This window comes from Canis lupus, chromosome 19 (assembly GCF_048164855.1).
Source record: "Canis lupus baileyi chromosome 19, mCanLup2.hap1, whole genome shotgun sequence".
Classification (NCBI taxonomy): Eukaryota; Metazoa; Chordata; class Mammalia; order Carnivora; family Canidae; genus Canis; species Canis lupus.
Window position 1 is genome coordinate 56,648,651 of NC_132856.1, and position 22,253 is coordinate 56,670,903.

At 47.6% G+C, this 22,253-nt stretch overlaps 1 long non-coding RNA gene across 3 annotated transcripts; it reads right to left on the minus strand.

The window, feature by feature from the left end:
• Positions 1–538: 538 nt before the first annotated feature.
• Positions 539–2,817, minus strand: LOC140611040 (uncharacterized). Of its 3 annotated transcripts, none has more exons than XR_012012424.1 (4): positions 2,707–2,817; positions 2,122–2,260; positions 1,882–1,959; positions 539–698 (listed from the first exon to the last, which is right to left on the minus strand). It is a non-coding gene; the product is annotated as an uncharacterized lncRNA (long non-coding RNA). The 3 variants fall into 3 exon arrangements; XR_012012423.1 differs by having other exon boundaries at positions 2,529–2,729; XR_012012425.1 differs by having other exon boundaries at positions 2,420–2,729.
• Positions 2,818–22,253: the final 19,436 nt, after the last annotated feature.

Genomic DNA, 22,253 nt, shown 5'->3' on the forward strand with positions numbered 1-22,253 from the left:
ACAGAACTACCAGGGCAGAATTTTCTCTTTCATTGGGGTCCCTAATTTGGAGGAGGGCAGTATCCGGGTGTCTTTTCCTATCCAAAAGCTCTCCTATTCCCAGAGGGTGATTCTAAATATACCAGAAAATCTCTCACAATTAGCCTTAACCCAGACATTGAACCCCCTCTCCCCACCCCATTCATGAAGCGCCTCTGGCATTTAGGTGTCTTGTAATCGTATTTTCTCTGCTTGTTAATGGACCCACTGAGGCAGTACTCCTGGGAGAGAGAAAGATTTCATTTGTCTGAGGCTGAAGAGGGAGACAGGGGTTGCCGGAGCTAATGAGGAATCAATGCCTTGTAATTGCTAATTAAATGAGCCTGGCTCTCTCCTGGGGCTATTAGTTGGCTGGCTGGCCCTTGAGTGTCCACAAATTTAATTATACTCCCCAATAAACACCTGCAGCAACCATCACCCTATGGTATCTCTGTGGGGGAGACCAAGGAAAAGCAGGATCTTTAGGCGTGTGCTGAAGCCATCAATTCACTTATTGATGTATTGGTTTAGTCTTTGATGCCTTTATTGATTCAACAAATGTTTATTGAGCACCTGCTGTGTGCCAGGTCCTGAACTGGGTGCTGGGGACAGAGCAGTGAAAATACAAACATAATCACTGCCTTCATAGAGTTCACAGTGTAATGGGGACACAGAGGATCCTGCAGACAGATAACACAAAAAATAATCGCAATGCTGGAGAGAAGATATCCCAGGTCTGTAAGAATGTATAATATAGGCTTGATCTGGGGAGGGGTGTGAGGCAACAAGGAAAACTTCCCTCGGTGACAAGAAACTTGGATAAGCCGTGGGTTGCTGTGGGGGGCAGAGCTTTCCAAGCTGAGGGACTTAGGCAAAGGCGCTGAGGGTACAATGAGCTTGTGGTGGTGTCTGTGACTTGATTAGGTATCACAGGGAATTGGGGGTGAGTCTTGTTGAGGCCACTACTCACCTACCAGGCACAAATTTACCCTTGTCTTATAACTGGCCCATGGAACAGATGGCAGGATGAGGGAGAGAAAATACCATTCCTGGGAAATGTTATTGAGAAGTCTCCACAAAGAATTCCAGCCTAGGGAGCGCTTCAAATACTATTCCTTCATTGATTTCCCCAGTAAAGTGTAGTAAGATAGTCATGGACCCTAGGTTCAGAGTCAGATACTTTGTATTTCCTGGTCTGGGGGGCGGGGTGGTGTACGGTGACATGGCCGATACCATATATGGCACATTGCTGTATATTTCTGGGGTGCATGCCCCTGTTTTATTCCCTCCCTTATCCTTGTCCTGTGGAATTAGCCAGCCCTCCCCCTGGATGTAAGTGATTCTTCTCTGATCCCTTGTCCCCCACACTTGCTTGTCCATCTCAGGCAGAGGCCGACGGGAGTCCACGCTATGAGGAAGCTGTGACTTGTTGTCATAGTACATCAGAACAACAAAATCACTAGTCTTCCACACAGCACTAGACCACAACCACTCCAGTCTTCTTCGCCACCCTCTACCCGACATCCGAGATCCCCCCACCAGCTCTTACCCCTCACCTGAGCCAAGCCATAACATCTGGGCTTCCTGCTTCTCCACTACCTCCTCTTTTCCATTCCCGGTCCTCCTGGAGAGAGGGTCTGATCCCTAAGGGCCCAACTTCCCCCCCCGGCATGTCAGAAACATGGGATTTGGAGTTGGACAGATGTGGGGTTGACTTGCAGCTTCTATTCACCCTTGGGCTAATTATATCCCTGCCACTCTCTGAGTCTCAGTTTCCTCAAGTGTCACCTGGGCGTAATACCCATGTCCTAGGGTTAAAGATAGCATGTGGTGTGTATAAAACGTTGGCACAACGCTTCTTACAGAAGTCTGGAAAGAGCACGGCAACGTCATCTTGGCAGGCGCGCGTTCCCCCACAGTCCTACAGACTGGCCATCTCACCTGTTGGGAATGATAGATTTATGTGTGCGGTTTCATGTCACCTGCTCATCTAGAAAACAATTCGTTGGAATATCCATTAAACAAGGGGCAAGTCTCCAGAAGTGTCAGACGACTCAGACCACCCTCTGTTCCCCCGTCAGGGTGCCAGGCCTCCCCGGTTACCAGGGGGGAGCTGTCCGCTCCCTGGTGCTGAAACGAAGCCGGCCGGGAACCCCGCGGGAAGCTGTCCGGAGCCGTGGTGCTGAAGCAGATCGCGGTCCCCTCCCTGGACCCCCGAGAGGCGCTGTCCGGAGTCTCGGTGCTGAAATAAATAGCAATTTCCTTCCGCGGAGGTCGGAGAACTGTCCTCAGCATCGGTGCTGAAGAAAACTTGACTTGCTTCCCTCTCCTCCCTCGGCTCACCCCACTCCCCTCTGTTCTCTGTTGCTCTGAACTCTCCCCCTCCCCCAGATTTCTTTACCTTTCGATTCTCTTCCCGGGGCGCTTCAGAATGGCTGTAGGGGAGCCATGGAGAGGTCGCAACCAGGACTCATACCTGCTCCCCACCTCGTGGCTGTCTCCGGACTTACCTCCCAGGTAGTCAGCCCGGCCAGTCTCTGCTTTCCAGACCGTCGACTTTACCGTCTTTGTCACTTTCTTGGAAGATGTCCATGAGCTGATCTGCAAACCAGCCCCATCCCCTGGGTCCCTGGTCCCTCAGACCGCCCCTCCCCCACGGGGCAGTGGCCTTTCCTCCGTATGCCTCACCTGCTTCCAATCTTGTGGGCAAATGCAGGTGACCAGTGTCTGCCGAGGCAGGGACGTGTACTTTTATGGGCTTTGGGGAAGGCGGGGCCCCGGGAACCCGAGGAGGGGCTTCACAAGACGGCCAATGGGACTCCGCCTGGAATGCATCTCCAAAGATTACCTCATAGGCTGTGGTCTCGGCTTCAGAATAAAAGTCTGGCATCTGCCCAAAAACTGGGTTGGGGGTTTTCCGGAGTGGGGAGGAGCACTCACTGTGGGTCTCCCCATTCAGCCCAAACCCCTCCTGGGTCTCCCACATCAAGCTCTGCCCAGAAGCCCTGGCTGGTACCTGCTTCTTCCCGTCTCCACCTTGTGCTATTGCTGGATCAGGAGAGAGAAAACTAGTAAACTGAGTTGGGGAAAAAGCAGAATATTTAAGTTCAGTTGCAGATAGGGAAACTGAGGTCTGAGGGAGTGGAGAGCTCAGAGGAGCCTGAGGGAGAGGTGAGTCTCAAGATTAGATCTTTTGATTCTTCAGCTCAAAACCCACTTCGTAACTTAGTTTATTGTTTTGTTTTACTGAGCAGGCTCTGAGTCTTAAAACATACAACCCTGAGTTCAAATCCTTATATTTCTCCTTCCTGCTATGGGGCTTTGGACTTTGGGAACCTCTCTGTGCTTCAATTTCCTCACCTATGAAGTAGTGATAGTGGTAGCACCTTCTCAGAGCATTGCGATGAGGAATTAAATGATATGGTATGGACAGATGTTAGAAATAAATAATGTGGGCCAGGACTAGGATAAGGAAGGTAACTGCTACAGGTTCAAAATTTAAGAAGGTACCCCAAAACACTCAGTAATCAAGACAAATCATATTTCAATGTAATGTCTTAAGGAATCAAAATTGATGTAAAACATCTGCAATGAATAAACTTTCAACATTTTAAAGAAAGATAGGATTCGTATTACTGATTTTTCCCTTTGTCTCAGGCTCTCTAGTGCAGCTTGGCATGGCACTAGAAATAATGACCAGACATGGTAAGTTTTCCAATAATGAAGCTATTATTATTTTCTGAGACATTCCACCCCTTTACTTAATCAACTAGCTTTTGCTGTATTAGACATGGGGTGGGTGACACATACCTGAATTCAACAATAAAGCTTGTCACTAGGGAGAGTGAAGACATGAAAGTATATATTCAGATATGGTATTGTGGCAATAGAGGGATTTGTGTCCTAGCTTGTGTTCTCCCCAGTATGGAAGTCCCCTAAAGGGGCTGTTCATTTTGTGGAATTTGAACTCACGAATGAGCTGTCTGAATATCACCCATGGAACCGGGGGCATCAGATGAGACACCTAGCATTGTCAACAAATAGGCTCAATCCAAGGGTTAATTCCATTGATGCACTGGGAAAAACTTCAGTCAAACCCATGGGGAGTGGGTGCAGAAGCTATATGGATTTCTGACACATAATAGTACACAACAAGTCTACTGTCAAGTGTGTCATTCTAGTGAGCTCATCTGAAACACTCTAACTCCTACATTCTGCTTCCCACTCAGAGGCCAGTTATGGCTTCACAGTTCCAAAGGAGGAACGGGGAGCTTGCTACAAAGGGGAGAAGAATACGTGGGAAAGCAACCTGGAAATGGGCTGTCTTGTTTATTTATTTCCCTCATTTTTCTTTTAGCCATTTTATTTATTTTTTATTTTTAAAAAATATTTATTTGAGGGAGAGAAAGAGAGAGAGAGTGTGTGTGAGTGCACAGGGAAGAGGGGCAGAGGGAGAGAGAGAATCTCAAACACACTCCTCACTGGGCACAGTGCCTGATTTGGGGCTCGATCTAATGACCCTGAGATCAGGATCTGAACCGAAATAAAAAAATTAGACGCTTAACCAACTGAGCCACCCAGGGGCCCCTAACCATTTTATTACTTTTTTAAAAGATTTATTTATTTATTTATTTATTTATCCATGAGAGACACGGGCGGGGGGGAGAGAGAGAGGCAGAGACACAGGCAGAGGGAGAAGCAGGCTCCATGCAGGGAGCCGATGTGGGACTCGATCCCATGACCCCGGGATCACGACCTGGGTGTGAAGGCAGGCGCTAAACCGCCAAGCCACCCAGGCTGCCCCCATTTTATTATAAAAAAGAAAAATCCAACCCTCAGGAAAGTTGCAAGAATCAACTTCATGTCATCTTTACCTAGATCCACCCACCCATTGTTAACATTTTGCCACATTTGCTTTATTTTTGTCTATTTCTTTGCATATATCTTTGTATCTGTCCCAATCCTGTAAGTTGCAAACATAACTGCCCCTTCATTCCTAAATACTTCAGCACACATCCCCCAAGATCAAGGACAGTCTCCTATGGAACCCTAATTTAATGACCAACTGAGAAGTTAAAATTGTTACAACACTACTTTCTAATCCCTGGCCCACATTCCAGTTTCACCAGTCATCCCAATACTGTCCTACTGTCCCAATACCCTAAGCTGGGTTCCAAGTCAGGATCATGCATTGCATTTCATCATCCTGTGTTTCCCATCTCTGCCACAGAGAGGTGGGCTTAGTAGTACCAAGATGATCCTTAGACCCTAGGATTCTCCTCTCAGTCCAAGGATCACCGTTCTCCATGAGGGTATGCACTATATACACTGTGTCTGCCCCCCCTCTTTTTTTTATATTTTATTTATTTATTCATGAGAACAGAGAGAGAAAGAGTCAGAAGCAGGCTCCATGCAGGGAGCCCGACGCAGGACTCCATCCTGGGCCTCCAGGATCACACCCTGGGCCAAAGGTAGTGCTAAACCACTGAGCCACCCAGACTGCCCATGGCCTCCCTTCTTTACAACGAGAGTTTGTTTAAAGGATTTCTTAGGTCTCTTTCTCCCAGAACATTCTAGAAAGACATAGCCAGATACACACACTCCAAGATTACTTTATGAATTCATGAACTCCACAAAAAAATATTTTTGAATGCCTGCTATGTGCTATGTGAGAATACAGCAGGGAACCAAGCTGATGTGTTTTTTTGTCCTCTATTAGTGCAGAAGACAGACAATAAGCAAGTAAATAAATAAAGGAACAAGATAACCTCACACAGCAATGACTGCTATGAAGATAATAGATTAGGGGGACAGAGCAGGAGTTTGTGTCAAGGGCCAGAAAGTAAACATTTTCAGCTTTGCAGGCTATTCCATTCTGTTGCTGTAGCTCAAAGGCAGCCTTGAAGAATACATAAATGAATGTGGGTGTGACTGTGTACAAATAAAACTTTATTTATAAAAAGAACAGCAGCTTATTTGAATCCAGGGCAGTTATTTACTGGCCCCATGGTAGTATGTGAGTGGCTGGTAAGAGGGACACATTAGCCAGGATGGTTGGGGAAAGTCTCTCTGGGATGGGGCCCCTTGAACTGAGGCCTGAATGGTGAGAAGGATGTGGCCGGGAGGAAAATAAAGGACGAGTATCAGGCTGCAGGAACAGTCACTGTAAAAAAAAAAATTTTTTTTAAAAAAAAGGAAAAAATCCAGGGTGGGAGTACAGGGGTTGAGGAGAAACAGGCCCTGATGAATGTGTCGGGAGAATGATCAAGGGTGGAGGGGACGGGTAAGAGACACAGCAGCAAAAGGTCTGGTCATTCAGGCCAAAAATAGGTCAAACAGGGAAATCTTCCTTTCTTTCTCTTTCCACTCAAGCTTTTACTTTGTGCCAGGCTCCAAGTCAAATTATCTACTTGCCAAATATTCCTGAGGCTTTGGGGCAACCCCATAAGATAGCGACAATTGTTGTCCTCATTTTACAGATGAGGAAACTGAGGCTCAGAGAGACTAACAAGTCCAAGGCCACCTGGAGAGCAAGCAGCAGAGCTGGAATTTGAACAGAGCCCTGGGTCTTGGCTCTAAAACTCATGCCCCCGACTATTCCCCACCCTGTTATTGTCTTCTCGGGGGGCCTCATACTTTCAGGAGAGCAGAGAATGCCTTTACCCCTAGAATTCTGAGATTCTCTTTCCAATTCATCTAGGCTCTAGATTGGATATGATAAGTATTGGTTTTGGGCATGTGGGTGGCTCAGTGGTTGAGCGTGTGCCTTCGGCTCAGATCGTGATCCCAGGGTCCTGGGCTCCCCACAGGGGGCCTGCTTCTCCCTCTGCCTATGTATCTGCTTTTCTCTCTGTATCTCTCATGAATAAATAAATAAAATTAAATTTAAAAAGATAAGTACTGGTTTTACAGACATGGCAGGAGGCTCAGAGAGGGGAAGGGCCCTGCCAGTGAGGAGAGGTTGGAGCTGGGATGCAGACCCTGGTCCACCAGCTTCAAGACTGAAGCTCTTGTCAATTGTACATTCTCTTCTCTATCCCTTTCCAGAGGTCCTTCATGAATATTGAAGCTCATACATCTTTCTCTCCCACCACACACACACACCTTTTTAAGACCTTGTTTTAAAAAAGGATGTTATTTACGTGAGAGAGCGAGAGCAGGAACACGGGGCGGGGGGAGGGGCAGAGAGAGAAAGAGAGAGAAGCAGACTCCCTGCTGAGCAGGGAGCCCAATGGGGGGCTGGGGCTTGATCCCAGGATCTTGAGATCACGACCTGAGCTGAAGGCAGATGCTTCACCGACTGAGCCCCCCAGACGCCCTCTTTAAAACTCTTTTTAAGAGTTTTTTTAAAACGTCAGGTACATTGAAGTATAATTGATGCACAGTAATATCTGTATTTTCAGATGTGCGGTTCTATAAATTTTGACAAAGGCACAGTGGTGTATCCAATGCCATAATCAAGATACAGAACGGTTCCATCACCCCCAAAGTTCCCTCATGCCCCCTGTGTAGTCTATCCCCTCCCCTAATCCCTGGTAACTGCTGATCTGATCTCTATCATTATAGTTTTGCCTTTTCCAGAACGGCATTTAAATGGAATTACACGGTGTGCAGCTTTCTGTGTCTGGCTTCTTTCACTCAGCATAATGCTTTGGACATTCATCCATGTTGTTGTGTGTATCAGGAATTAGCTCTTTTTTGTTACTGAGTAGCATTCCATTATGTGAATGGACTACAATCTGTTTATCCATTCACCAGTGCGGGGACATTGGGTTCAGGAACATCTCTAGGTCTTGGAGATGACGAATAAAGCTGCTATAAACATTCATGTACAGGTGTTTGTGTGGACAGTATGTTTTCATTTCTCTGGGATGAATGCCTAGGAGTGGGTTGGCTGGGCCACACAGTAAGGGTAGGTTTGACTTTATAAGAAATTGCCAACCTTATTTTCTAGAGTAGCCATATGACCTTGCATTCCTGTGAGCAGTGGATGAGATATTACAATTGTTCCACGTCTTCGTCAGCACTTGGCATTGTCAGCTTGATTTTTAACCACCTAATAAGTGTATTGCATCTCTCCCCCCCTTTTTATACATAAAGTAGCATTCCATACACATCCTGTAAAAACGTGTTATTTTTCGTTTATTAGTGTATGTAGGAGAACAAGACATAATCCTCAACAAACAGTCTAGTTGGAGAGACAGATAGTCCCAGTCTATTTATAACTCAGAGTGAACAAAGCCATAATGGGGGAGCCTCTGGGCACTGTGGGACCCCAAGGGAGTCACCTGCTCCAGTCCAGGTTGAGGAAGGAGAGGTAAATCAAGGATGGCTCCCTGGAGGAGGTGCCACTGTCTAAACTGAGACTTAAGGCTGAGGAGGGGCAAGCTGGATGAATTTGCAGGAAGTGCATTCCTGACAGGAAGAACAGCGTGTGCCAAGGCCAGGAGGAGACTCTGGACTTGGCACGACTGGACCCAGGACCACCTGTTTGCAGAACCCTTCCTCCTCCTCCCTCTTTCTGTCTGCCTTTGGGTCTGACTGATCCATTTAAACAGAAGTGGCGGCTTTCCCTTGCAAACACTGGCACCTTAGGAGGCTGCATTCCGCCTTCCAGAATAATCATAGCTGGCATTTTTTAATCACTTGCTGCGTCCGCACTAATTTAGGCTCTGCCCTCGCCATCTCGCTAGGAATCTCAGCTTCACAGAGTCCCCTTTGTTCCATTTCCTCCCCTCTGGGTCCCCAGGATCTGCAGCATTTGCCTATGTCCTGGGAGAAAGGCAGGTGCAGGTGGGCAGAAATGAATGAGTCTCTTTAGAAAATGTCCCCCCTGAGACTCCAGTTAGGAACAGTAGCTAATTATCTCCTGGGATAATAAACCAGCAGTGAGTATTAATTAATAGCTCATCATGGTAGAAAAAAAGGTTTAAGAATAAGGGTCTGGGATGATTCTTCCTCCCTGTCCTCTGCCTTACACACACACACACATACACACACACACAGCCCCTTCCTCAGCCGTTACTATAGAGACCTCTTTCCTGCCACCCTCGTGAGCATTTACAAATCGAGACTGCACAGATGGTGGCCTCAGCAGGCCTGTTGTTCTCTCTTCTAAGGACAATTTCTGGAGCCCTGAGGATTAAGGAAACAGGGCTACTCTGGACAACATCTGCCTGGGGCCCCGAAACCTGACCCTCAAGCCCTGGCAGGGGGAGATTAATGGAGGCATTTACCCAGAAGGAGCAGAACACACAAATAGGACCACACACAGGTTGCCCTCCCCACCTGAGGCTGCCAGGGAATCCCTAATGAAGGTCTCAGGCCCCAACCCCCTGAATGAGAATCACTCGCACTTTTAACACTTCAGACTCTTTGAGAGGAAAAGAGTCTTGCAGTGTGTGTCCTTGCAGGGGAATTATTACAGTAATATAAACTAGTGTTTCCTGAGCACCTATTTTGGGCCAAGCCCTGCACATTTGGGGTATAATAAGTGCCTTCTGAAGCCCTTTGTGTATAATAATCACAATGATACAGATGCCCTTTTATTTGTCATTAACTATATACTAAGAGTTTTATATATCATGTAAGGGCACGAATCTGTCCCGTTTTAATGCCCATGTACTTCCCAATGCATAGAATTGTTAGTCATTGAATGAAAGAATGAATGAATGATCTCATTTGCTCTTCACACTCACCCTGGAGCATGTTAACTGAATCCCATTTTTCAGATGTGGAAGCTGAGGCTCAGAGAGGAGGAGAGACTCCCATCACGGATGCCCAGCAAAGAGTGGCGGAGGAGGGGTCTGAAAGGAGATCTTCCTGCAACAGAGGACCCTATCCCTCATGTTGATGAGGTCCAGAGAGGGAAAGCAAATCTGTCCAGCTCACAAAACATGTCAGGGATCCAGCCAGGTCTAGAATCCAGCTGGCCAACCCCCTCACCTGTGTGGGGTTGTTTTTTGTTTGTTTGTTTGTTTTGTTTTGTTTTGTTTTTTGGTTCTCTCTTATTCCCTTGCAGCCTTTGCACCAAGCACAATGGCCTGCAAAATACTGGGTCCCAATAGATATTTGCAGATGATGCTGTGAGTGCCAGGGTTCAGACCTTCCAGAATCTTCTGAAACCCTTCTCAGCTTGTTATTTGTTTCAGTCTCACATCCCTCCAGGAGGCCAGGACACAGAGAGCAAAGAAGTGAAGAGAGCTGACATTCGAAACCAGAACCCCTGCTTGTAGGCTCTTGAGCTGCAGAGTCAAGGAGGAAAGCCAACTCTCTACAGGTCTGGTTTCCACTCCAGCATGGAGTCCTGGAGGAATGCAGAAAGAACAGCAGAACAATGCGTTCCCCCTTCTCAGCTTTCCAAGGTGCTTTAGAAACTGGTATTGACAAAATTTCTGGTACAACCCTCCCCCACAACTGTCCTCCTTCTGACTCTCCATCTGAGGGGGGCCAGGGAGGGGATGGGAACAGAATTTCTGGGAGCCACAGGGATAGAGGGGAGCATATTCATAGTTGGCAGAGAATAAGATGTGTGTGTCAGGGAAGTTCCTCTGAGGCTGTGCCATTTGTGCAGAGACTGGAAAGGTAAGAAAAACCCAGTCATCAGGAAGAGACTTCCAGGCGAAGGGAACAGCAGGTGCAGAGGCCCAGAGGTGGGAACCAACAAGGGAGAAACTGAAAGCAGGCCAGATACACCCCCCTCTCCACTGAGATCCTGGACCACTGCCTGTGGCCAATGATATAGTTGGTCCTTGGAGCCTGCGTTCTCCATAATGAGAATGAAGACTCAGACCCACAGTAGGGCTCAGTGCACAGTAGGTGCTCAATTAATGTTTGTTGATGAAAGAAACAACGAACAGAGCAAGGAACCAGAAGGGATTTAAGAGATCAGCCAATCTAGGAATCAAAAACTCAAAAGCCTGCAGGGATCTTTTACATGAAGACTCCCCAAACAAAAACATCGGGTGAGGAAACAGACCCCAGGGGCAGCCAATTCAGCATGGGGCCTCTTACCCGATCCCTTTATATTATCTATGGAAAAAAACTGAATTCAGAGCCATTAAACAACCCTTGGAAGTTCTCACAGCTCATAACTGAGAGCTGGACTATGATGATGATTAGCTTCTGTTTACCGAATGCCTACCATATGCTTCACATGCATTCTCTCAATAAGTACTCACAACCCCCACAAATACCGGCGTCCCCCGATTTTTTTTTTTTTTTTTTTTGGCCGATTTGTTTTTTAACTGATGAAAAATCAGAGGCTCGGAGAGGTTAAGGGATTCATCTAGAGTCACATAGTGGAAAAAAAAATAGAGTCACACAGTGGTAAATGGCAGAGACTGGGTTCGAACCCCATCTGCTCAGAGAGAAGTCTTCATTACAGTCCCCTCAAAAGCTAAACTTTCCATATTTTTGTACCAGAGGAAACCAAGACTCAAAGGAACAGGAGTGTGCGAGTGTGTGATTCAATACAGCCAACAGTTTTGAGACCACAAATCTTGGATCAATCAAACCCACTGATCTGATTCGCGCTCCCCACCCCACCCCCAATCCAGATTTACGCACCCTGGAGGCTGGGGTCCCCACCCGCAACTGCAAGCGCTCCAACCCTCCTCTCCTACACTAGGTGTACACAGTAGGCGCTTAATGAGCGCTTCCAGGGCGGTCACCCACGCAGCGGGCGGGGAGGCGGAGGGAGAGGGTCCTGCCTCCCCGCCCTGTGCGCTCAGCATCCCGGGGCGCGCCCAGCCCCCAGCCCCAGCCCCCGCGCACCGCGAGCGCTCCCTCCGCAATTACGGTAATTAGCTCCGAGCCGCCCGCCCGGGAGGGGGAGGGAGGGAGGCGGACTTTGGCCCGGGCTGACCTGCTTCCGCGCGGGCCCCGGGATTGGTCCGCGCCGGGCACGTGACGCGCGGCGCGGACTTGTTGCTGGGCATCCCGGGGTTGCCGGGGCAACGCCTGCCGCGTGTCCTCTCCGCCGAGCGCCGCCGAGAAGTGGCTGCGCCGAGGGTCTCGAGCCTCGGCGGGAGGCGGGGAAGGGGGGATCGGGGGAGCGAGCCTAGCCGCCTCCCTCCCCCAGCTCTCCCCAGCCCAGTGGCCCTAGACCCCCCTCCCACGGAGTGGCATCCACGTGGGTGGTCACAGCCCGAGCCTGAGGGCGCCCACGCAGCCGGCAGGGACAGGACCCGTGCCAGGGACCCCTCACCCCGCGAGCACACAGGGTGTGCAGGCGGAACGCCGACGCTCAGGGCTTGCATTGAACGGTTGCTGAAAACCCACCAGGTTCCCCGTCTGTGTTCCGAGGGGGGTGACAGTAGACAAGACAGAAATGAGACAGTCCCTGTTCCCAGCCATCATCCTCATCATCCTGACCACCCCTGTGTGCAGGGTCTCAGCTAAGCACTTTACCTACATTGTGTCCTCATTACCCTCCTGTATTAACCTCGTTCTACAGATGAGGAACCAAGATAATTAGTAGGGAGGGGACCAGCACCCAGCTAGGGGACAAGGACTCCATCTCCAAAAGTGTCTCCCCCCCCGCAAAGATTTTGTTTATTTATTCATGAGAGACACAGAGAGGCAGAGACATAGACAGAGGGAGAAACAGACTCTGCAGGGATCCGGATGGGGGACTCGATCCCAGGACCCCAGGATCAGGACCTGAGCCAAAGGCAGATGCTCAACCACTGAGCCACCCAGGTGCCCCTCCACTAGTGTCTATTAAACCTCTCTCGGGGGATCCCTGGGTGGCTCAGCGGTTTGGGCCTGCCTTTGGCCCAGGGTACGATCCTGGAATCCCAGGATCGAGTCTCATGTCGGGCTCCCTGCGTGGAGCCTGCTTCTCCCTCTGCCTGTGTCTCTGCCTCTCTCTCTCTCTCTACCATGAATATATAAATAAAATCTTAAAAAAAATAAACCTCTCTCGGTCACTTCATAACACTTGCAATAATATAAACAAACAAATGAATAAAGTTAGCTATGCCTGCCTACCAAATTGCCCCCAATCTTAGTGGCCTAAGATAATATCTATTATGTCACAGCTTCTGTGATTCAGAAATGGAGGTATGGCTTAGCTGGGTGCTCTGCCTCACAGCTTTTCAGGCTGTACTCAAAGCATTAGCCAGGGTTGAAGTACGACTGGGGAAGGATCCACTTCCAGACTCACGCGGTTGTTCGCAGCACTCACCTTTGGAGGGCTGTTGGCAGGAGGCTGCCCTCAGTTCTTTGCCACGTGAGTCTCCCCAGCACGGGTGGGTTGCTTCATTAACGCATGCGAGGCCAGGAGACAATAGTCTGCTAGCGAGATGGAAGTCACCGTCTTTTATAAGCAGATCATGAAAATGGCATCTCATTATTTTGTGTTTATTGTGTATGTATATACATATATATACACACACACAATATACACTTTATTTTTTTAAAGATTTTAAAATTAAAAAAAAAAATAAAATAAAATTTATTTATTCATGAGAGACACAGGGAGGCAGAGACACAGGCAGAGGGAGAAGCAGGCTCCATGCAAGGAGCCCGATGTGGGACTCGATCCGGGGACTCCGGGATCACACCTTGAGCCGCAGGCAGATGCTCAACTGCTGAGCCACCCAGGCGTCCCTAACCACTTTAAATAGCACACTTTAAGTTTACAGTTTAGTGTATACTTATATACATTCACAGTGTCATGTGGCCATCACTACTATTGCAAAATTCTTCATCACCCCAAACAGAATGCTCTATACCCATTAAGCAAACATTTTCCCCTCCTCCCTTCCTCTCAGCCCCTGCTGACCTGCAATCTATTTTCTGTTCCCATGAACTTGCCAATTCTAGTGTCTCAAACAAGTGGAATCACACAATATTTGTTCTTTTGTGTCTGGCTTATTCTACTTAGCATGTTTCCAAAGGTTCCTCCACGTTGTAGCATGAATCAGAACTTCACTCCTTTCTAAGGCTGGCCTACCTTTGGTTTATTCACCCATTCGTGCGCACTTGGGTTGTTTCTACCTTTGGGGTATGTTCCCCATCGTGCTGCTGTGAACATGGGAGGGCAAGTATCTGACAGTGACTTAGGGACAAAGGGGTACTTCGGGAGCGGTCAAGGAAGGATTTTTCTGAAGAAGGAAGTGATGAGTAGGCCCTGCTGGTGAAGGACTAGAATGAGCCAGCAACGTGATGACACCTTGTGGAAGGGTAACCTGGCCAGAGAGCAAATACCCAGAAGGAGGAGTGAGCTTCTCTTTGGGCCCCAGGAATCCCACAGTGGCTGTGTGGCAGGAGGAAGCAAGCTGGAGAGAGAGAGTGAGGCTCCCTGAGTGTTGGCCGTGGCTGGTGGAGGCTTCCAGATCTGTCCAGACGTGTGATTGTTTTTGAACTGTTGGAGAGGCTGATACAGGCACAGACAAGTCAGATGCATTTTGTTTATTGTGGTAGAAACACAATCACAAAATTTGCCATCTTAATTGTTTTCAGTGTCCGGTTTGGGACTGTTGAGTATATTCACCTTGTCATGAAGCATTTCCAGAACTTTTTCAACTTGCAGATCTGGACTTGTGTCCCTGTAAGAACATTGACTCCTCACTCCTTCCCCTATCCTGGCTCCCACCGTCCACTTCCTGTCTCTATGGATGGGACTCTAGGGACCGCCTATGAGTGGGATCCTACAAGATTTGTCCTTCTGTGTCTGGCTTCTCTCACTAAGCACAACCTCCTCTGGGTTCATCCACATCATAGCAGGGGGACGTCATCAGGACGTCCTTCCTTCTTAAGGTCGGATGCTACCCACTGTGTGGATGGACCATATTCTGTTTTGTCCATTGATCCTTTGATTGGCATTTTCGTTGCTTCTACCTTTTGGCAATTGTGAATCGGGCTGCTGTCAACATGGGTGTTTCGAGGCCCTGCTCTCAATCCTTTTGTGTTATATGCTCAGAACTGGAACTGCAAGATCGTGTGATAATTTCATTTTTAAATTCTGAGGAAATGCTATACCATCCATAATTTTCCACGGTGGCCACATTTTACGTTCTCACTGACAGTGCACAAGGGATCCAGTTTCTCCACATCCACATCTTCACTTGCTATGTCCTGTTTGGGTTTTTTGGTTTTTTTTGTTTTTTGTTTTTTGTTTTTTGGTTGTTTGGTTGGTTTTTTATCCTGATAGGTGTGAGAATTGAGTGTTTTTTGTGTCAGAGCCTTGGCTGGTGAGTTTGAAAAGCTCAAAGGACGGGGAGGAATTGAAGATTGCAGGACAGTACTGGTCATGGAATGGGAGTTACAGGTGCACACCAAAGGGTCAGGGTCGTGGGGAAGGATAGCAAGAGGATTATGGGGTGAAAATACAGAGAGGAGGGATGCCTGAGTGGCTCAGTGGTTGAGCGTCTGCCTTCAGCTCAGGACGTGATCCCCTGATCCCCATCCAGGGATCCAGTCCCATCCAGAGATGAGTTCTGCATAGGGCTCCCCGTGGGGAGCCTGCTTCTCCCTCTGCCTTTGTCTCTGTGTCTCTCATGAATAAATAAATAAAATCCTTTAAAAAACAAAAAAGATCAAGAAAGGTGAAATGAGTGTCTTTTGTTATCCAGTGGCCGGTGATTTAATCAATGGAGCCTATGTAATGCAGTCTCCATAACAATTCCCTGAAGCCTGGGGTTTGGAGAAAGGGGTTGGTGAGCCCTCGGAGGCACTGGGAGGGCCTGCCAGCTCTGGACCCTTCCCTGTACCTTGCTCTGTGCATCTCCTCCATCTGACTGTTGCTGGGTGTATCCTTTTATAATAAATGGTAATCTAATGAATAAACTCTTTCTCCTGAACTTTGTGAGCCTCTCTGGCAAATTATCCACCCTCAGGCGGGAGTCCTTGGAAACTCTGACCTATAGCTGGTGTGTCAGAGGCACAAGTAATAGCCTGGAACTCTGGGTTGGAGTCTGAAAGGAGACAGTCCTGTGGGATGGAACCCCTACCTGTGGGGTCTGACACTGTCTCCAGGTAGATGGTGTCAGGATCTAGTTAAATTTCAGGACAGCCGGCTGATGTCTGAGAATCGCTTCATGTAGGGAAAACCCACACCATTTAGTGTCAGCAAAGTTGACCATGTTCCTTTCCTACTCTTCCCCCTCAGGCTCCCTATAGTGCTCAGGGTAGACTCAGTTTGCTCATCTGCAAAATGGGGCTGCTAATAGCATTGACCTCCTTGAGATGCAGTGAGAATAAAATGAATTAACACAGGGAGGTCACTTACACACTGCCAGGCACAGAGTTTGCACCCAGGAAATTACCTTTATGACAATCACCATCGTAAGCACGCTCTTGTACGCCTTTACATACCCCCATCATGTATCCCCAAAGATTCTGATATTCTGTGCCTCTAGTCAAAAACTCCCTTTTGTGCCTTGGATACTTAATTTCTTCTTCTGTAAGATGGACATAATGAAAGGACCTACCCGACAGGTTGAAGTCTTTAAAAAAAAAAAAAAACCCAACCCATATGTGAAATGTTTAACCAACGCTGGGGACATAGGAGGTGCCCAGAAAAATTTTAGTATTATATATGTCTTTTTATTTATTTTAGTTTATTTTTAAAGATTTCATTTCTTTATTCATGAGAGATACAGTGAGAGAGGCAGAGGGAGAAGTAGGCTCCATGCAGAGAGCCCGATGTGGGACTTGATCCCCACTCTGGGGTCATGCCCTGAGCTGAAGGCAGATGCTCAACCGCTGAGCCACCCAGGTGTTCCCTATATACTTATTTTTAAATTTCTAATTTTGAGAGGATTATAGATGTCACATGCCGTTGTAAGAAATAACCCATGACCCAGGTTCGCCCAATGATAACACCTTGCAAAACTGTAGTATAACAGCATGTCCGGGACACTGACCTGGAGCATCTCTGTTAAGTTCCTCCCAACCGGCCCCCCAGGCCCCTGGCAACCATGAATCCTTCATCTGTTTCCACAATATTGCCATTTCAAGAATGTTCTATAAATGGAAACATACACCATGTAACCTTTCGGGACTGGCTTTTCTCATCCCACATGATTCTCTGGATATCTAGTGTAGGTTGCTGGGTGTTATCCATTGCTGGTTTCTTCTAACTGATGAGTAGTTCCATACATTGATTTTTTCATTTTTATTTTGAAAAGAATATCAAAAGTCGCAAGAATAGTATCTTGACCTCTTGGGTGCACCCTGCCCCCCTTTTATCATGTTATCATTTTCATATACATGCTTCATCATTGTCACCAAGCCCCTTAAGAGACTTGGTACCTTTAAGAAAAAGGCTGTTTTCTTACATAAAGAAGATACAACAATTCATGAAATCTAACATTGAGTTGATGTTACTATCCAACATATACTCCATATCCAAATCTGGCCAACAGTCCACATTGTGTGCTTTATGGCTCTTTTCTCTTCCCATCTGGGGTCTAACCAGGATCATATGTTGCAATTGGTGTTCCTGTCTGGGTTGGCTATCTTGGTCTTCCATTACATCTGAAAACAACAGAGAAGTTGTTTCATACATGGTTTTGGTTTGGATTTGTCCAATGGTCTCTCTAATTCCTTTTATTCTTTCAGTAAGCACTTATTGTGTACCTAATGTATGCCAGGCACTGGTGTCATGCAGCAAACAGGACCTCCAAGCTGTGTAGTAAAAGCATCACGTGGATGGGTGGTAGTGACACTTTGAAATTTCCAACCCGACCTGGCTAAACATCTGGCTCTACCATTCACTCGTAGTGTGATCTGTTCCCTCTCTGAGCTTCGTTTTTTAAAAAGATCTATTTATTTATTTATTCATGAGAGACACACACACAGAGCAGAGACACAGGCAGAGGGAGAAGCAGGCTCCCTGTGGGGAGCCCAAAGTGGGACTCCATCCCAGGACCCCAGGATCATGCCCTGAGCCAAAGGCAGATGATCAACCACTGAGCCATCCAGGTATCCCCTTTCTGGGCTTCAATTCTCTTGTGTAGTGAATATTGCCGATGCTATCTTTAACACTCATGGGGGTTCTGAGAAGCCAATGGACCAGTATCATGGCAAGACTGGTAAATACCGAATGCACACTAAACAAAGTTGACTCTTGGGATTTTTATTATTCTGTGACTCTAGTTCAGGTTCTCTGTCTTGGCACTGCTGATATTTAGGACCAGATCATTCTCTAGGATGAGGTTGTCTCATGCATGGTAATGTGTTATGCAGCATCTCTGGCCTCCATCCACTGGATACCAGGAGCCCCTTCTCCTAAACCATGACAGGCGCAAGTGTCTCCAGACCACCAAGTGTCGCCTGGGTAGAAGAATCACCTGTGGGCCAGGACCACTGATCTATGATATGTGATTTTAAAGAATGATTGGAAGAATCCACAGTTAGATAAAATACTCCATATCTACACAGCTAAGGGCTGAGAGGAGCTAATGAGTCTAATGTCGCTCTGGTTGCACAGGGTAAGATTTCTCAAGCTGTGGTCAGATACTACTTGCTGCCCAGCCTGCCTGGGCCCCCAGAGCACTGCCCCAGATCATCTGTTGTGTCTCTGCAGGTCTGGTACGCCAGCCGTGAGAACAGGAGCTCAGGTTTCTGCTCAGAGCAGCTGTTGGGAGGCCCAAGCAGGTGAAGGGCTTGGGAGTGAAGTTCTACTGATGAGGGTGGAGCCTGATAATCCTTGGCTTGCTCCACAAGCAGGACTCATTCCCCAAATGTCAATAGGGCTAAGGTGGGGGAACCTTGGTCTGTGTCAACGGAAAGGGGTCAAAGCTAGTTCTTCACACACATACCTTCAGCCAAGCACACGCACACACAACCACTGGCCACGGCATCCACTTCGTCTTTTCAAAAATAATCTTATGGGTTATCTTTGCTTATTCAATGAGTGCATGTTCTCTACAGATAATTTAAAAACTAGAGAAAAACAACAAAGAAAATACAAGTCACCCACGACCACCCCACAAGAGGGAGTTACTGCCAGCAGGTTCTAACACCCTCCCAAACTTGTCCCTAATATATCTGTTCTCCTCCACATGCTTACGAAAAAGGGAATCATCCAGCACATTATTCCTCTCGGTAGATGGAGAACGTCTTTTTTGTGACTTGAAATTCTCTCCTGATTCAGTTCTTTCACAGTTTAAATAATGAGTGCTCATCATTGGACATCTAGGTCATTCACAGTTTAGGGGTGAAGCTCGGGGTAACCAAGCTCTTTGGGGCCAGGTCTTTGTATAAGTTCACATTTATTTCTTTAAGGGTAAGTTGTCAGAGGCAGAAATGCCACTTCAGCAAACATGCTCATTTTATAATGTTTAAATGACAAGTTGTCTATCACCTCCAACTGCAAGGCTGTTGATAACCTCATTATGAAGCCCAATGCAATTTGTGAATAAAGGTAAAGAGAAACATGAAGAGGAAAAGTAAATGTTCTAGTTAGTCCCATCACCCAGTGCAATCTGTCTTGACAGTTTGGAGCACACCCTATCAGAACTTTTTCTGTATGGATGCAAACCCATGTTCATGAACTTCATTCTATAAAAGATGAGCTCACTCTGTCCTTAACCATAAAACCCATTTTTAAAACAAGTAAGACCATCTCCATCCCCTCTGTTTTCTCTTCTAATCACATCAGATGCCTGGGCCCTATCTGACTCATTTTTCTGTTGGTGGCATGACCTGATGGTTGGAAATTCCTTTATCCATTTGCACAATCAGCAAACATTTATTGAGCACCTGCAGTGTGCCAGACATTGTTCTGAATGAGCAATGAACAAGATAGACAAATGTCCCTGTCCTCGTGGGGCTCATAATCTAGAACACAAAAGATAAACACTAAACAAGAAAGCATCTTAACACAGGTAGTTGGAAAAAAGTATAGGGCAACATGAGTGAGCACTTACCAAGTGAACAGGGCAGGCTTCCTCAGCTGAGGTGACAAGCTTCCTCAGCTGAGACTGAAGAATGCATTGGCACAACTAAGAGACTCAGTGAGGAGAGTACCACTGGAGGTGGGCATGGCATGTGGAAAGGCCCTGGGGTGCGAGGCAATGTGGCCCATACTGGGTGCAACCAGACCTGTGTGGAGCAAAGTGAGTGAGAAGGATCCTGGCTAGAAATGTCACTGGGAAGATCCAGCTGAGACTAAGCCAGGTGTGGGGAGGTGGAACGTGGGTTGGAAGCCAAAGAAGTATCAAGGGGACTCCCATGATTCTGGCCTGTGAAGAGAGAGGCTGGTGAGCTTTAACGAGGGTTAGGTTTATAGGGGATGGACCATGAGTTCAGATTTGGATGCACTGAGGTCTCTGTTAGTGGAAGGGGGATGAGGAGGAGTCGAGAGGCTAGGTGGGAAGGGGCTGAGAGGCTGGGCTAAAGGAAAAACTCAGAGTATCAAAAAATACTGCAGAGGGACAGGCAGGGTGAGGGGCTAGGGGGGCCTAACAGCCTGAGCACCTGCTCTGGGGCCTCCGAGAGCAGCCCTAAGTAGCCCCCCCGCCCACCATCACCAGGATCCCTTCCTCTGACGCCAGAATTAGGGCAGAGCCTGGAGAGGAGTCTGTGAGGGTTATACTTGTGGGCCCCAGTACAGCTTTATTTCTCTTCCCTTCCAGAACATTCAATATCTTTCTCTACTGATTAAATTCAAAGCCAGAAGAACTTAGAGCAAAGCAGCAAATGTTTTCTTCACACACTGAGAGAGACAGAGACAGAGAGAAGGGAGAGGATGGGAGGGGAGAGACAGAGAAAGGGCAGGGGAGCAACAGAGAAACTGGCAAATGTGGGCAACATCCTCCTGAAACCATGGTGACCAGTATGATTGGGGGGGCACTGATGATATTAATAATAACTCATTGTGTGGATTTTTCCAGCATGGGTTAGCATATGTGGAACGCTGCATGTGTGTGTGTATATTTGCATGGTATGTGTGTGTGTGTGCGTGCGTATTTGTTTAGGTGTCTGAATGTATGTGTGTGTGTGTGGTGCATGGATGTCACTACATGTGTGTGGCTTCTACATAGGTATTCAAAGCTAGGTGTGGACACATGATGAGTCCCATGTGTGTTTAAGTGCCCCTTTCCATACAGTTGTGAGATTAGCTGTGTGCACCTGTCCACATGCATCTGAGGGTGTGACTGTGCATATCTGCATGCATTTGAATCTGCCTGTACATATATGTGTACACAATGCTGTGTGTGAGCAACTCTTGGGCCTGGATGCAGGCGTATCTTCATGGGTACACGAGTAGGTCATGTATGTGCAACTCCAGAAGTGTGTAGACACATATTTAGGTATATATGCACAAGGGGAACTTAAAGTAAAAATTGTCTAGTATTGTACCAATGTCAATTTCCTGATTTTGAGAATGTGCTAGAGTTATGTAAGATGCTACTATGGGGGAGAGCAGGGAGAGGGTACAAGAGATGGCTGTGCTATTTTTGCAACTTCCTGTGGAGCCTATAATTATTTAAAAAATAAAAGGTTAAAAAAATCTGGGGATGAGAAACACGAATTTCACACGTTTGTGTCTCCTCAAAACAAGCAGGAGAAAAGGGGGAAAATGTGAGCAGCCAACCTATGATTTTTTTAAAGTACAATTTTAACCAAGAACAGGTTGATGCCCCAAGTCTCCCAGATGGAGAATGGAGATCCAGGTGCTGTGTGTGTGTGTGTGTGTGTGTGTGTGTGTGTTGGGGTGGGGGCAGAAGCTCAGATGCTGCGACCCAGGCAGGTGCAGCAGTGCTATCCAGCATGTGGCCGTCTGGTGACCCAGGAGGACCTGGAGGGGACTGGGAACATGTGCAGAGTGAAGCCCAGGACCAGCCACCATGAACAGTGAATGCGTGAGACTTCACAGGTGAAGATGAGGAAATTTAATCAAGGTGGAGTGAAAAAGGCTGGGGCATCAAATCCCTTGGGGCACAGGGGTGGGGGTGGGGGGTGGGGGTGGAGAGTGAGGGGCAGAGCAGCTAATCCCCCTGGGTGTCAGGTTGTCTGACCACCTGCCTCAACGGGGGTTCTCCTCAAACCCCAGGGTTCCAAGCTTGCAGGGGGCAGAGGTAGGGAGGGAGGCAGAGACACAGATGCAGACAGAAGAGGCAGGGAGGGAGAGAGACAGAGGCCAGGGAGAATAGAGAGAGACAGGCAGAGACAGGGACAGAGAGAAAGAGAGACAGAGAGAAATCCAGAGAGACAGAGAGAAACTGTTTCAACATCTTTGGCCTCAATGAAGCCAGTGTCTGCTTGCTTAAAAGGAC